This window comes from Mustela nigripes, chromosome 13 (genome assembly GCF_022355385.1).
Source record: "Mustela nigripes isolate SB6536 chromosome 13, MUSNIG.SB6536, whole genome shotgun sequence".
Lineage (NCBI taxonomy): Eukaryota > Metazoa > Chordata > Mammalia > Carnivora > Mustelidae > Mustela > Mustela nigripes.
This window is the reverse complement of record NC_081569.1, coordinates 101,402,555-101,420,139: the sequence shown is the minus strand read 5'-3', so window position 1 is coordinate 101,420,139 and position 17,585 is coordinate 101,402,555. Positions and strand designations below refer to the sequence as shown.

General features: G+C 38.8%; 1 long non-coding RNA gene across 1 annotated transcript in view; it reads right to left on the bottom strand.

Moving 5' to 3' along the window:
- Window positions 1-550: 550 nt before the first annotated feature.
- Window positions 551-17,585, bottom strand: part of LOC131999963 (uncharacterized) — a 28,506-nt gene continuing 11,471 nt past the window's right edge. Inside the window, exons 2-3 of the long non-coding RNA XR_009399140.1 lie at window positions 7,365-7,437; window positions 551-4,592 (exon numbers count right to left, since the gene is read on the bottom strand). This is a non-coding gene — a long non-coding RNA (uncharacterized LOC131999963). The remainder of the gene's footprint in view (window positions 4,593-7,364; window positions 7,438-17,585) is intronic.

The window sequence follows — 17,585 nt, the reverse complement described above, 5'->3', positions numbered from 1 at the left end:
CGGGCTCTCTGCTCAGCAGGGAGCCTGCTTCCTGCTCTCTCTCTCTCTCTGCCAGTCTCTCTACCTACCTGTGATCTCTCTCTCTGGCAAATAAATAAATAAAATCTTAAAAAAAAAAAAAAAAGAAAAGAAAACACATTGAGGGGCCACTGGCTGGCTCACTTGGTAGAGTGTGTGACTCTTGATCTTGGTTGGGGTCATGAGTTTGAGTTTTTAAGTAAGCACAGAGCTTACTTTAAAAAAAGGAAGAACAGGGTGCCTGGGTGGCTCAGTGGGTTAAGCCGCTGCCTTTGGCTCAGGTCATGATCTCAGGGTCGTGGGATCGAGTCCCACATCGGGCTCTCTGCTCAGCAGGGAGCCTGCTTCCCGCTCTCTCTCTCTCTCTCTGCCAGTCTCTCTACCTACCTGTGATTGATCTCTCTGGCAAATAAATAAATAAAATCTTTTAAAAAAAAAAAAAAGGAAGAACACACATTGAACTCATACACAGTATTCAGTGACTTAAAACAGCGGAGAGGGATGATGAAGCAAGCACAATAAAATGCTTACATTTAGGGGATCTCATAGAAAGGTAGATGGGAATACTTTGTGCTGTTTTTGCAAATTTTATTTAAAATTATTTCAAAATAAAATGTTTCTTTGTGTTTTCTTTTTTTTCTCATCTTTTTAAAAAATTTATTTTCATTGAGTTAATTTTATTTATTTATTTGACAGAGAGAGTGAGAGAGCCCAAGCAGGGGGAAAAGAGGGGGAGTGAGAAGCAGACTCCGTGCTAAGCACAGAGCCTGATGTGGGACTCGATTCCAGGACGCTGGGATCATGACCTGAGCTGAAGGCAGACGCTAAACCATCTGAGCCACCCAGGCGCCCATGAAAATTTTTTTATTTAAATTCAACTTTGTTAAAAACCTGAAAAATCTAGTAGTTTTTTTCTTCAACCCCATACAAGGCATTTTAGAATCTTTGGAAAATACCTTATAGTAAATTCCAAATGTGGGCCCCATTATAAAATTTTGTTTGGAATAACAACTAGACATTTAAAGGCTAAAGAAAAATAATACATGCTGCTCTTTGCAGGAAAGCATCTTGTTTGTCTGGTAGAGCTTCAAGATTTGCTTGACAATTGAGAGGAGCTGGCCTTAGCTTGCCTGGAGGCCCTGAGGTGGCCAGCGTAGAGAGCCACTGTTTCGCTGTGTTGTGGTCTGTGACTACCAAGGAGACAGGCTGGCAGTGCCTGACGAAGGCAAGCTGGACACTGCTGGATCAGAAGTTAACATTGTCCATTTATTGTATGACTTACATTTCTTTGGGCTGTCCCCTACACTTGGGGCAAGTCCATAACCCAATTTAATATCTGTTACTAAAAGTCCCAAAGTTCTTTTTCCATTTGTTTTGACTGGAGATGAATCTTGCTTAAAACATACCATTCAGGGCGCCTAGGTGGCTCAGTCATTAAGCATCTGCCTTTGGCTCAGGGCATGATCCCAGTGTCCTGGGATGGAGCCCCGCATCGGGCTTTCTGCTGAGCAGGGAGACTGCTTCTCCCTCTCCCACTCCCCTTGCTTGTGTTCCCTCTCTCGCTGTGTCTCTCTCTGTCAAATAAATAAAATCTTTAAAATCAAAACAAAACAAAAAACAACAAAAACCCATACCATGCATTTATCAGTAGCATTCAGTGATTGCTTAGTATATGAGAGGAATTGATCTCACATCATCTTTTTTTTTTTTTTTTTTTTTTTTAGATTTTATTTATTTAACAGAGAGAGATCACAAGTAGGCAGAGAGGCAGGCAGAGAGAGAGAGAGAGAGAGGAGGAAGCAGGCTCCCTGCTGAGCAGAGAGCCCAATGCGGGACTCGATCCCAGGACCCTGAGATCATGACCTGAGCTGAAGGCAGTGGTTTAACCCACTGAGCCACCCAGGTGCCCAATATCACGTCATCTTCTAATGCGGTTCTATTATCATCCTCGTTTTTTACACATAAAAGGGCTGAGTTTAGAAGCTAAATAACTTATGCAAGTTCACATCATTTGTAATACAGATTTTTTCAAGTACAAGCTAAGGAAAAGTACCTTAAAAGTAAAGAGTAATTTACTTATCTATACCTGGTACAAATTTAAGACCCTGGCAAAGGTCATTTGAGAGTGATTATCCTTGAGTGATAGTGGATAATGATGTACTCTATTGTTAATAAGAGATTGATCAAATTAACTGGATAGTAAGCTATTTTTTTTTAAGTGGCTACAAAAATTTTGTTGTAACATGGAAAAATTCATAGAATACAAAGCAGGTTGCCAATGGAATATAACAATATGAAATAAAAATAACCATCTATATATAGGAAAGTAAAAAGATTAAAAAGAAATATAGCAAATTGATAACAATTGTGGTGAAGTTATAGGAGATTTTAACCCTATCAAAAACATCTATCATTATTTTTCAAATAAAAAAAACTGTACATTATTATTTTAAAATGATTAATTTGCTTAGCAATCACATAGTGAATACCAAGGTAAACATCTTGCCTACAAGAATCCAAACAAAATAAAGTTTTAAAAATTTGATTTGGGAGGAGCCTGGGTGGCTCAGTGGGTTAAAGCCTCTGCCTTCGTCTCAGGTCATGATCTCAGGGTCCTGGGATCGAGCCCCGCATCGGGCTCTCTGCTCAGCGGAGAACCTGCTTCCCTTCCTCTCTCTCTGCCTCTCTGCCTAGTTGTGATCTCTGTCTGTCAAATAAATATATAAAATATTTTTTAAAAATTTGATTTGGAAAGATAAAGAGAATTTAAAGTGAAGGATATTTACACTTGAAACATGGAAAAATTATATACTATTTGCTAAATTACTGTTTGGCAATAACTTGACTGTTGTTTTGCCTTAAAGGTACTTGTCAGCCTGTTCCCAGTGGAAAGAAAGAGAAGATGTCAAGGTAGACTCTTGTGCAGAAAAATCAGATTATTTCCTGGGTCTCTCTTGATCATCAATAGTTGTTGCAAGTCCTGCCTTTCCTCCCAGTCAGAAAACCCTGGGAGAGAATTTGTTCTGCTCTGTTTGCGTGGCACCAAAATACCTACCCAGCTGCCTTTGAACAGACTATGGTGGCTTTGGCTATAGCTTTTTGCTCTGTATCGTAAAATCCCAAGAGAAAGACAGTGTATAAACATAATATTTACTCATTTCCCTTAAGTAGGCATACTCCTAATGTTTGTGGAAGGTTACAGAGTCACTTGATGCAGGAGCCAGGTGGCAATAAATGACAAAGGAAATTCAGCTGAATTGGTTCAAGATGTGTGTTGCTGGGAAACTATGTCTAGGGGCAAATAATTGTATTGATTCCTGGGAAATGGTGACACTATGCAAGTGAACAGACAGGTGCAGCCACACGCACACAGTTAGGCTTTTTGTTCTTAGAGAGATGAAAGATTATAAGAAATACAATTATTTTGCTCTTATTTTGTTTAAAGGTGATGGAAGATTTTAAGGGAAAAAAAGAATAAAGAATTATTTGCTATTGGGTGCCTGGGTGGCACCGTTGTTTAAACGTCTGCCCTTGGCTCAGGTCATGATCCCAGGACCCTGGGATCAAAACCTGAAATCATAGGCCTGAAATCCGCTGTTCTTATGTGAAATAAATTGATATAACCTACTATTGGCAAAAAAAACAACCCCCCCCCAAAAAAATACCCCAAAAAACAAACAAAAAAAACCCTGCATCCGGTCACCACTGGGCAGGGAGCCTGCTTCTCCCTCTCTACCTGCTGCTCCCCCTGCTTGTTCTTTCTCTCTCCCTGATAAATGAATAAATAAAATCTTAAAAAATTATTTGCTATAATCATAATAATTATTAACAAGGTGTTTTGCATTCATTATTTTCAAAAGAAATTGTCCCTTTTTGCACGTGAGGAAAATATCGCCCAGAGAGGAGAGGTTCAGTATTTTCTCAAGGTCACACAGTATAGAGAAGAGTTAGAAGATTTGGAATCTAGGTCTGTCAGACTTCGGCCTGGACTCTTCTCATCACAGCTGCCAAGTGATCATCTTCCTTGTGGTTAGAGGAAAATACTAAAATAAAATAAACAATAAGAAACTTCTCTATGGACTCAGAGGATATTGGACATGGCTTTAGATTCTGTTTGTGGGAATTGGATGTATGTTTGCCAATGAAAAGTGTTTCTGATGTTTTCCTAATACATACTAGAGGAAAACAAGTGAGAACCATTCAACTTGCATCTCACCATACAGATGCCAACCTTCTTAACTGCCTCTTTGCAGCCTATCATAGATAAATAGCGTGATGCCTAAGGAGGGTTACATTCTTTTGAGAAAGTCAGACAGGGGTTATGAAGAGGAAGTGGGACAAAAAAAAAACCTGCCACAGGCTGATATCCAAGGACTGGGGACATCAATGATACGGCCATGCATCCCACTGGAATTTGGTCTTAGGGCAAGGCGACAGATGGAAGACAAATGGTGTGTGGAAGAAAGTGTCCCAGTGACAATCTAGGCTCTTGGTTGTCAGCCCTGGGTCTTCCAAGAGTCATTGGAGACAGGAGGAGGTCTTCCATTCTCTTTCTCCTGGGGCAGGCACTGTATCTGGAAGAGAGACTACTGATCATTTGGCCTGCCTTTTTTCTCCACAAAGGCTCAAAGGTGGGTTGGTCCAGTTGGGGCTTCATGATACTTACCAGCGGAACAAATTAGTAACATTCAGCAAATAAAAAACAGTTTCTTCCTCTGTAAAATGGGAATAACAATCCTTACCTCTGAAATGCTGCTTCCTGCTAAATTTCCCTGGCTTCTTTCCTACCAATTACCCCTGTTCATTTATTTAAACTTGGCAACTCATGTTGATCTGTTCTTGTCAGCTGATAACAGAGATCTGATCCTAATTTTCCCCAGGGTCCGGGCTAAGCCCAATTAAGTGAACTTTCATATCTTGTATGAAAGGTACGTTTCACTCCTCTGTCGCTGTTTTTATTTATTTATTTATTTATTTTGCAATACTTAATGTTTCAGTTTAATTTTGACACATTAAAGGGTGACAATCTGGGAAACTTGGATTGTGGGGTAGGGGAAAGAAGGCATTAGGAGTCAAGGGGAAGTAACTCAAGGCTGTTATTCCCTACTCCAATTTATTGAGTCCTTCAACTGCTGACATCCAAATAAATGCAGGCTCAAATTGATAAGATCCTGTATCCAAACTGATGGGAAAATTGTGATAGTGAAAGGAAATGATAAAAATGAAGATTTCATTTTATTTTTAAATTTATTTATTTGTCAGAGAGAGAGGTAGGGAGAGAGAGTGAGCACAGGCAGGCAGAGTAGCAGTCAGAGGCAGAGGGAGAAGCAGGCTCCCTGCCGAGCAAGGAGCTTGATGTGGGACTTGATCCCTGGACACAGGGATCATGACCTGAGCTGAAGGCAGCTGCTTAACTGACTGAGCCACCCAGGCATCCCTGAAGATTTCATTTTAAATGCCTTCTTCTGTTATATTGCAAGAAGGGCTACCAATCAAAGCTTGATTAGATCAACCCCTTTGACTAGACCAAGGCTTGCCCCAGTTTTTCAATGGAAAAATTGTGTGTTTAACTAGCTGTATAACAGTACAACAGATCCTCTTCAATTATATGAAATATAGTTTTTCACACCTTGCAGTTACTTCCTCCTCTGGTGCTAATAACAGTATTTCTGAAATGCTCATGTGGGCTGTTAATGACATGTTGTGCTTCTGCACAAATTATTGGAATCTTAAAATCTGGCTTCAGTCTTACTGATTTCTCAACTGCATACCTTTCAACAGGCTTTAACATCTAAAACAGACAACTATTAACAACTGCCATTCACCAAGGGCCTAGAATCTCTCAGGCACAGTACTGGACTCTTACGCAGGTCATTTCTTTCAACTTTAACAAAAGTCGAATATACTTACATACAGAAATGTGCCCAAAACATGAGCAGAAAGCTGAGTCAGTTATCACTGTTCCCGTTTCTCAGCAAAGACCCTCCCCTCTCTCAAAGACAGCCAATACCTTAACTTCTAACATCTCAGATGAGTTCTCCCTGTTTGTAGAATTTATATAAATGGGAGCATATCATGTAAGTTATATTTTAAAAAGTTATTTCAGTAGCTTTATAAGGAGGATATTGTTAGTCCCATTTTCCAGAAAATGAAAATGCAGTAGAGTGGTTAAGGGATCTGCCCAAGGCAGAGCTTCTAATAAGTGGCTAAATTGTAATTCCACAGGCTTGTCTGAATGCCAAACTGTTTTCTCTCTACACAATTGCCCAAATCAGGATGAATGGTTTTTGGAGGCTCTTCCTCTCAATCTCTGCCACTGCTCACAGGTTTCCATGTAAAGGCTCTATTAGCCTAGAGCGTAGCTAGACTTTCTCCTTTGGCTTGAAGGAGTGTGGCTCAGGGATATAGGGTGATGGTTGAGTTTCTCTGCCTTCTGGTCATTTCTTTCTTTTAATTTTTTTTTAAAGCTTTTTTTTTTTTTTTAAGCTTTTATTTATTTGACAGAGAGAGACAAAGCGAGAGAGGGAACACCAACAGAAGGGATGGGAGAAGGAGAAGCAGGCTTCCCACTGAGCAGGGAGCCTGATGTGGGGCTCCATCCCAGAACCCCGAGATCATGACCTGAACCGAAGGCAGACGCTTAACGACTGAGCCACCCAGGCACCCCCTGGTCATTTCTTGATTTGTGTTTGATCCTTATTTAGTTGGACACCATTCCTGGCCTAGTGATTAAAGGGCCTGTTTTCTTTTATGGTTTGAATCATATTTGAGGTAGGTGATTACAACATACAAAGTTGGGAATATCTCTGTACACCCCTCCAAGTTTTTGGTGCAATGGCTCATAGAGCTTTTAAAATATCCTCAGAAATAAGGACAATCATGAGAGCCAGATGCTACTTGAATGACTAAAGCTTGGAATATACTGTTTAAACACATACTCCCATTGTGTTAGCATTCTGAGAGGTTTCACTGTTCTAAGTAAACTATATTTCCCCAACTCACAAATGTTACATCTGCCTACTCTTATAAAATTGTGTAGATTTCAATAAGGAGATATATGTATATATTATTGTTATACACAAACACACTCAGTTTGGAAATACATTTCATTTCTTTAAATAATCATTAATATTAGGTATATAACAAAAGTGAGAGGGCAGAGTTTGGCAGATGTGGAAGAAGCCAGAAGAAGAGGAAAGATACAGGTCAAGTAAAAACAGGGAGTCAAGAGAAGGAAATTGACTTAGCCTTCAGAGGAAAGTTTATACAGCTCTCCTTGTAGATTCTTTACAACTTTGCAGATCTATAGACCCACGTGATGCTATTTCCCAAGACCCAGGACTTACTATGATTGCTGGGATATATCCCTTTTTCCAATTCCATTGAAGCCTCTCCCATCTCCCTCATATCTCGTAGCACCTGAAAGCCAAAGACAGCTCTATTTAGAGGCTGAAGATTGGGAGTGGGAGTTTCTTATTCATTGAAAACTGAGGGGCACTGAGGCTTCCCTGCTCAAGAATACCTCCCTACCAGCCTAAATTCTAACAGTTTTTGTCTCTAGGCTTTCTCATGAAAATGTAAGTCTGATACCTGAACAGGACAGTACATTAACTCAGAGTTTTTTCTGGGACCTGATGGGTTTAAACAAACATATATAACATTGGTATTAATGATCACATTCCTTAGATTTAGAAAAAAAATTTGTACTCTACAGTCGGAGTATGAAGAAATTGTTAGGGTTTTAGATTGTTAGGTTAATTCAACAAGGAGGCCATTAGATTGAAGTAACTTTAATGTCTTTGTGGCCTGAGCAAGCAAACCAAAACTCAAGCTTGTAAATGACTCAAGGTAAAGAAATCAAAACCCAAGGACAATCAATCACAAACAGACAACTACACTTTCCCAAATAAGGCAACTGTTTAAGCTATCGCCAACCAAATAATTTCCTTGCTTTGCTTCCATATCTTCTCTATAAAAGTCTTTTCCCTGGATCCTTTTGGTGGAGCCTTCCTAACCACTTCCAGTTTGGTGCTGCCTGACTGGAATCAATTTTTGCTCAAAATCTTGAAAATTTAATATGCTTCAGTTTATCATGTAACAGTATAAACTCAATCCATGCATCTTCAGTTAGGAGTTTCCTTTGTGGACCAAGATTTTCCATGGGTATGAAATGATATAGAACTGCTACAAATGGCTACAGGTTTGTTGAGGAAGCTTTGGGATTTTGAGATAACATATGTGTAGAAGGGAAAATGTTAGTTTGAGTTAATATAGAATTCTTTACAGGGAAGAAAGTTGTCCATGATAAGCAAAATATCTTTTGGGAGTAGAAAGTACATGACCATCAGGGCTTAGCTAGGCTGAGACCTCGAGTGTAGATGAACTAATTAACAAAATAAATGGACAGGAATGTAATGGTTGCCATGGTGGGCAAATAGAGCTAAACCTGAAAAGAGGGGAAGTGGTAAGAGGGGGACCCAGCATCTGAAGAGAGATGGGAGCTTAAGCGGGGCTGAAGTGGGATATGGCCAAAGGTTGCCTGATATTTTTCTATTATCTAGAATGATGTCTATGTTCTATGTCAGAGAATTCTTAAACTGTCATAGTAGTGGTGGGTGTTTGACTACTAATATAGTAATCACTAAAAATTTGACTTGTCCCTTATATCTGTTGTGATTAGGTTTAACTTCATATAACCCAAAACTTGTAAATACCAATGGTATGAATACATAAATGATTAGTTTTCTTTCTTGTAAAAGTCCTGAGGTAGATAGTCCAGGACCCCTATGGTTGCTCCACAATTATCAGGAGCCAAGTATCATCCTATTTTTCTAATCTGCCATCATTAGTGCACTCATTTTGAAAGTTTCCTCATGGTCCATGGTTCAAGATGGCTGTCAGAAGCCAGTCATCACCACTGATCCCAGGAACGGTAAGGGGGAATGTCAAAAGGGCTTACATCAACTGTATGCCCCCTTTTCATTAGTCTTCCTATCTATCTAACAACTTCTGTTTGCATTTCTTTAATCAGAACTACTGTGACATGTTTCTGGGTGGGAAAAAAGTTCAGATAAAAATTTCACAAAAAGAAATAGTGAATAATGAACATCCATTTCCATTTTTTTGGTTTGTTTTGTATTGAACTTCTGTTCAGATTAAAGTTCCATTATAAAGGAAGGACTATGTGGTAAGAAACAAATTCCCTGTTTGATGAGTACCTAACCATCTTTAGGATGCATAGCAAATGCTTCCTTCTCTATAAAGCCCTTTCCTAACTCAAACACTATTTCAAATTACTGCTTCCCCTGTACTCCCCAAATATTTCACACTTACCTCTTTAATTGTATTTATTATACTTTATTATAATTAGATTTACACATCTGTTTCCTTTAGTAGATGTCCTTTTCCCATTATCCTTTGTACTTCTCCAAAACCTAACATTATACTTGGCCTATAATGGACAATCAACAAATGTTAGTTGAGAATGAAAGGGAAAAAAGTAGAAAGGTAGTTGTAGATTAAAAACTCAGAAGCTCTGGGAAAAGTTAACAGGGTATCATATTTAAAGCATAACTAGTGTAAACACCCATCTTGGTTTCTCAAGAATGAGGGGTTTTCTATGCCTTCAGTGCTAAAACTAGGGATGTACCAGGCAAACTGGGATGTGTGTCGTCTTACAGAAAACCCTGGTTGCAAATCTAGACATTCATACACTGAATCAAACAAGAAAAAAATAGAAAGTCAAAGGGAATGGCAAGACCATTTCTCTAATAGTGGTAAACAGTCCTTAACAGCTACAGAAAGGAATCTGGAGGCTTTGAGATTAGAAGTCATCAGAGAAGGGTCTAATTCCAGGAAAGATTCAAAGTTGTTTTTATTAAAATGTGGGATTTTCTCTAATCAATACAGAGTTCTACAACAATGATGTCAGTTAAATGTTGACAAATCAGATAAATATGCAGGATGCCAATATCATATGATTGACATTTGCATCACTTTTGGTCTGGTTCTGAAGTCTAAATTATATATCCCAGTTGTAGTAATTAGAACATAGGTTTTGTTTCCAATAATGGAAGTCCAAAACACCAGTGGCTTAAACAACCAGGGGAATTTATTTTTCTGTCAAGTATGTGACTGGACTCACATAGTGGTTCTGCTCCACAAAGTCACTAAGTCTCCAGGCTCCATCTATCTGGTTTTTCCATTATCTCTAGGGGATTGCTTTGTCTACATAATCCATTAAGCCCCTGTGTTCCCATTTCAGGCTACAAGAAGTGAGACGCAACCTGAAAGTTGAATACATTCTTTTTCTTAACATCCCATTGTCCAGCTGAGCACCTGTCCATACCCCCAGAAATCAGTGTCCTCATCTAAGTGTGAAGGTGTCAGGAAAGTATCTTCATTGAGGGTAGCCATGTACTTCAATTAATGTTAGGATTCTATTGCTTTAGAAGAAGGGGAGAATGGAGATAGAGACATCTAGAATTCTTTGCTACCCAGTCAATATAGTAACCAGCATATGTTTATGCCTTACTGTTGCAATAAAACAAATTTACAATTTTTTTAAAAGCATTAAGTACAAACATTAATCATTCCTTCAAAGAGCCTGCCTCCATGGGGCCATGATGTCCAACCCAATCACCTTCTCACAGATGGACAGAAGGAGAAATACACAGCAAAGTCAACCAAAGACTTTAAAATCCCAAACTCATAAGGTAATAGCAACTATCACAGAGGCCAAGATCAGAATGAGGATGATGACGAAGAATGAAGAAAATTAATACTGAAGTAACATTAAAGTGTGGTAGTCCAACTTTATGTATGCATGTGTGTGTGTATTTTTTAAGAAAACTCATGTCTAACATGAGGCTCAAACTCATGACCCTGAGATTAAGAGTCACATGCTCTACCAACTGAACCAGCCAAGTGCTTCTCCAACCTAGTCATTTAATCAATTTTTAAATTATTCACTTTCTTGAAGGAAGGATGATAAACTAGCAGATAATGGTAAAACCAACAAAAGCAACATCCTTATCGATGCACATTCTGAATTGAGACAAGAAGAAGATGGTAAGAGTTTCCCATTTGTTTAACAAATTCCTTTTAGTTTTCATATGCCAGGCACCATGCAAAGTACTTGGAGTCATTCCTTTCTTTTATGTGCCTTAACTAGAATGGATTCTATAATATAAAATGCAAAGAAAATATAGAGGACCATTCTTCTTATCCAATAAGGAGTCTGGGGTTGGCAGAGCTCATCTAGAATGACTTGGCAATGTTCTCAATGGACCAGGGGCATCTGGGTGGCTCAGTGAGTTAAAGCCTCTGCCTTTAGCTCAGGTCATGATCCCAGGGTCCTGGGATCGAGCCCCACATAGGGCTCTCTGCTCAGTAGGGAGCCTGCTTCCTCCTCTCTCTCTGCCTACTTGTGATCTCTGTCTGTCAAATAAATAAATAAAATCTTTAAAAAAATGCACTTCAAAAAAAAAAAATGTTCCCAATGGACCAGATTCCATCTGTCTTCCTAATCCCCCACCATAGTGCTGACTGAGGCACAGCAAGCAAGGTATAACAGAGACAGTTTAGTCAAATGCCTTGCCAAAACAGGGACCACTAGCTTTCCAGCCTCCAATAGGTGGATCTTTAAAGCCCTCTGTCCAAACACTTAGTTTCCAATTTTACCTGCAGAACTCCATTTACAGGTAATAAATTTTGTATCAGATAAGATTTGTTTTTGGCTTTTAATGATAGGGACCCAAACACTAGTGGCACAAATTATTTCACTTTTCTCAAGTAGTGGGAAGCCAGGAGGGAGGTGGTCCCGGGCTGGAATGGAGGTTATGCTCAGCTATCAGGGACTTAGGATCTTCCTATCTTTCTGCTCAGCCATCTTGAACATGTATGTGGTTTCCTGGGCAAAGAGGACTAATCCAATTCTAGCAAGGCTTCTGAACTCCTGATAAGAGAAAGAATGTGAAGGACATAAAGTGCCTATCAGCTGAGCACCAATCCATATGCCGTGAAAGATCTTTCCCAGAAATGCCACCCAGTGACTGGTAACTCTGGGTAGAATGATGTCATAAGACCATTGAAACTGCAGAAAGCTTGGAAAACATGTGTTTTTAGCCAAGTCCAGCCACATTGCCTCTTGGAACTAAGCTGAGATCTCTCAGTTAAAAAAAAGAAGGCAAGAGAGATATTGGGTAGGTATCTAGCAGTGACTGCAAAAAACCAATGGTCAAGCCAGTGCAGGGCTTCCTCTTGCCATAAGATACCTCTCTGATGAGAGATCACAGCTGCCCTCTGCATGTGATTCTGCAAAGGACCAACCACAATCTTGAAAGCATCAGATCATTACAAATTTGAATGTATCTACCCAGACACCTCTTCGGGTAATAAAGATATTTTCAATTTATATAGGATTCTTTCTCTGGTTATTTAACAAGTTAGTGGAATTTAAAAATGCATTAAAATTGCTTCAGATCCATCACTGTCATGAATGATGTTAGGAAATATTTGCCAGAAGCCAAACATTTGAACAGCTTTAACCATAGCATCAGAAAAACTACAATTACATTCAGGAAAGAGCTGCTTGATGTGTGACATTAAAATGCAGTTCCCCAGGCAACTGAGAGGAAGATACATTCAGTAACAACAGAGCTTCCATGAATGGCTTAGATCTTACAGAATTTGCAACACCTTTTATTTATTTTTCATTGACAGTTAAATTACCACTTGAAAGCATCTGTTGACTAGAAAATAAATCCTCTACTATGGGTAAACTTGGCATCCTCCAGAAATAAGTACCATGCTAATTGATAGAGGAGGTTGGGAAAAGTGGAGATTCTAGGATGAGATGTGCAGCCCGACCGTCAGACATGGCTGTGTTGGGGATGGCACTCTGTAGATATATATGGGTCAGTGTCCAGATCAACTTTGTCTCAGATGACAGAGCACTTCTTCATTCTTTCCATCATACATGAGTTTGCCAGCCTTTCTTGTTGAATCCTGCTGTTTCACAATGTCTGGTTGGGAGCTCAAAGTATGGGCATTTAGTGGGAAATGTTTCTCAGTGAATAGGTATAATTCTATACTTCCATGATCAGAGGTTGTACAAAGTGCATTTGAAAGATACCAAACTTACAGTATTTACAGTTTTACCTCACAATCTATTACTAAAAAACTTAAAACAAATATTTTTATGTTATTTTAACTTCTGATTGATTTTCAGTTAATCATGAAATAATATTAAGCTTTTCTGTTCTGAATTTAGATTTCCTTGGGTAAATCGACACTTAAATAATCCTTGTCAAAGGGATCTTTGATAGTTAAAATATTCTTTTGCATTTTAAATGCCTTTACCATTAACAATTGCTAATATTTATCACTCAATTGTTATGTGTCTAGTGCTATTGCAAAACTCTACACGGATTGTCTCCCACCCTCAAAACAAGTCTATGAAGAAGTTCTATTATTAAACCAGCCCATTTTTCCAGATAGGGAAACTGAAGCTTTAAGAAGCTAGGAGACTTGGGGCCCCTGGGTGGCTCAGTCGGTTAAGCAGCTGCCTTCTGCTCAGGTCATGATCTCAGGGTCTTGGGATCAAGTTCCACACCAGGCTTCTTGCTCAGTGGGGAGCCTGCTTCTCCCTCTGTCTGCTCTCCCTCTGCCTGCTGTACCCTTGCTTGTGCGCTCTCTCTCTAACAAATAAATAAATAAAATCTTAAAAAAAAAAAAAAAAAAAGAAGTTAGGAGACTTGTCCGTAGTTACCAAGTTGAAAACTGTTGGATCCAAGGCATGAACCCAGAAAGTGTGACACCACAGGTTTTTTTCTTAAACACTATATGACATGACCCTTATTTTTTTAGCTTGTGAACTTAGATAGTTAGACTTTTTTTAAAAAAAGAGTTATTTATTCTTGAGAGAGAAAGAGAAATCGTGTGTGTGAGTAGGGGGAGCGGCAGGGGGGAGAGAGAGAGAGAATCCCAAGCAGACTCCCCACTGAGTGCAGAGTCTAAGGTGGAGCTCTATCTCACACCCTGAACTCTAGGACTGTAAACTGAGCTGAAGTCAGGAGTCGGGTACTTAACCAACTGATCCACCCTGGTGCCCCATACATAGTTTTACTTTTTAAGTGGCAATGATCTCTAGAATTTTTCTGAAATCAATAACAAAAAAAAAGCAGATATGTTGTAGAGGTAACAACAACAAAGAACTTGTTGAATGAATGAATGTAAGCTCCTTGAGGGCATAGAGTTTTATTTTCTTTTTTGTTCACTGTTGCATTCCCTGTCCCTGGCACAGAGCCTGACACAGAGTACATGTTCACTAAATATTGGTTGAATGAATGAATGACACCTGATCTTGATGACATGATGGGACCAATGGGGCCATAGTAATGGAACCCTTCTCTGAAGTTTATTGACTCAGAGCAGATTGCAAGCTTAATTTTGGTAATTTCCAAAACCACAAATATTTTGCACATTCTAGATTTCAGACCAAGAAGGGCCCCCTAAACATACCTAGAAATTGACTAAAATCCTGAAAGAATCAACTCAAAGTGAAAGCATTTGGACGATTTCATGAAACTTGACATTTCCCCTTCTTGGCTTTGGATTCTCAACCTTAAGGTTCACATCTGGTTTTGGATCAAATCCAGAATAGGGAAAATTGTCTCTAGGGGTCTTCTGTTAGGGGTCTTCTGTTGGTGCCTACTGACATTGACAAGGTTAAATGGAACATGGATGGAAAGAGGTTTGTTGCATTTTACAGTGAGTGGGCAGATCGTCCTGAGTCAAAGCAGTAACTAAAGGAAGGAATCCCAGGACTGAAGCCGCACTCTCACCCCCCATTGTCAAGCAGACCAAAGAATGCTTCACAGCTTGCTCTCCCTGTGAATTCCACAATCTTAGCACAAGTTAGGGTGGTGACGCATGTGTTGCCTGACTTTTTTCACATCTACTCAGGAAATAGGAACTTAGATTTTGCATTCTCTAACCGTATTTCCTGTGCTGTCATTAACATGTAGCTCACCCAGACAAGAAACACAGCTACAATAACCTTTCCAGAGTGACATTAACCTGACTGCCCACTCTGGGCTTCGGGATCCAATCTTCAGTTGGGGTACTATGTGACTTATTCCATACTTGGGATTTTAATGGAATTTATAACTGAGCCCACCCTACAGAATGAGAACCACATACAGTTTATTGGAGTGGTAACTATGAATACCATGCAGTGGCATTCTAATATGAATTTTCAGCTCTTCACTAAAAGCTGGTTGAAACCCTTTGCCAAATGGCTTCGTATCAGCAATTCTATTTTTAATAGAAACACATTCATTTTATTTTAATGTAATAGGAAGAAAAGGGATCTGAAGCAAATCTAAAGGAAGATATTTTGAAAAATATGTATTAGTCAGATTTCTCCAGAGACACAGAACCAATAAAATATATATAGATATATAGAAGAGGAGATTTATTATAAGAATTGGTTCATTTTGTTATGTGGCCAAGAAGTCCCACAATCTGCCTTCAACAAGCTGGAGGGCCAGGAAAGCCTGTGCTGTACTTTCAGTCTGAGTCCACAAGGCCTGAGAACAGGGTGGATGAGGGGGGCTGATGGTATAAGTCCTCACCTGGGTCAGAAAGCACAGGAGCACTGATGTCCAGCATCTGAGGATAGGAGAAGATAGATGTCTCATCCCAAGCACAGAGAGTGAATTTGCCCACCTTTCTGTTCTATTTAGGCCTTCCACGGATTGGATGATGCCTACTCACTTTAGGGAGGGCAATCTGCTAGACTCAGTTCACCAGTTCACATGCTACTCTCTTCTGCAAACACCTCACAGATGCACCCAGAAATGTTTTACCAGGTTATCTGAGCAACACTTAACCCAGTCAAGTTGACACAAAATTTATTTGTGGTATTTCTTTAACAATTCCTCTAAAGTTAAAAAAAAAAAAAAGAAATTATAAAAACCATGAAAAATTTTTTGATTTTTTACCAATATGTTTCTGCCTGTTTTTATTTTTTTAAAGGTTTTTAAAAAAATTTATTTGAGAGAGAGCGAGAGCGAGCAAGAGAGAGAGAGAGAGAGAGCGAGAGCATGCAAGCTGGGGGAAGGGCAGAGGGAGAATCAGAATCCCCACTGAGCAGGGAGCCAGACACAGGGCTCCTTGATTCTGGGACTCCACAATCACAACCTGAGCCAATGGCAGATGCTTAACTGACTGGGCCACCCAGGTACCCTTAATATGTTTCAGTTTAAATAATATTATTGACTCCTTTATATGAAGGGTGAAGACTACCCATCTCCCTTCTCCAAATCTTGGTTTTGGTTAGTCATATTATTCTTATAATGTCCAGGTTCATACTGTTCATATTCTGTTCTGTAACAATGATTTCAAAATGATTTAGTATTGGCTTTGTTCTTAGAATTGTTTCAGTATTTAACAAATTTAAATTGATTTTATATTTAAATGTTTACCATAACTTCTTTATTCTTGAGTTCTTTATTTTGATTACCTCTTAATTAGCAGGACGTCATATCAAATGGTATTCTCAATAAAGAACTTATATGAGATGAGTTGTATTTTCTGAGTTCATACATGTTTAAGACGGTGTCCCCTTGTACTTAAATGCTCTCTTGAGTAGGTATAACTTACTTAAAGCTGTAAAACTGTCTCCTCCAAAAAAAAAAAAATTTTTTTTTTTTGCAATGATTGTTGCTGTGGAAAAACCAGCGGATAGCTTGTGTCTTTACTCCCAAACCTTTTTAGGTAGTTTATTGTTTCGTTCTGTTTTGTTTTTCTGTGGATGCTTGAAAAATTCTATCCTTGAAACTGTCTTTATCCTTGAAGTTTATCCAGCTTGGCGTTAAGCATTCTGTTTCAAATTTTTTCTAGAACATATTGTTCTTGGAAAATTATAGATATATTCTGCAAATTTTATTTTTAGTTTTTAAGAGAAATATCCTTTTTATTGAGATATAATTCAGATACCATAAAATTCATCCTTTTAAACCATATAGTTCAATAGTTTTTAATATATTCACAAAGTTGTACAAATATCATCACAAATTCCAGGAGATTTTCACCACCCAAAAAGAAACCATACCCTATTAGTGACATGGCAACTACTAATCTACTTTCTGTCTTGATGGATTTGCTTATTCTAGGTATTTTGTATAACAGAATTACACAATATGTGACATTTTGCATGTAGTTTTTTTTACTTAGTATAATATTTTCAAGGTTCATCCATGCTATTGCATATATCAGTACTTTATTTATTTTTTTAATATAATTTTTTATTTTTTATAAACATATATTTTTATCCCCAGGGGTACAGGTCTGTGAATCACCAGGTTTACACACTTCACAGCACTCACCAAAACACATACCCTCCCCAATGTCCATAATACCACCCCCTTCTCCCAAACCCCCTCCCCCCGGCAACCCTCAGTTTGTTTTGTGGGATTAAGAGTCACTTATGGTTTGTCTCCCTCCCAATCCCATCTTCTTTCATTTATTCTTCTCATACCCACTTAAGCCCCCATGTTGCA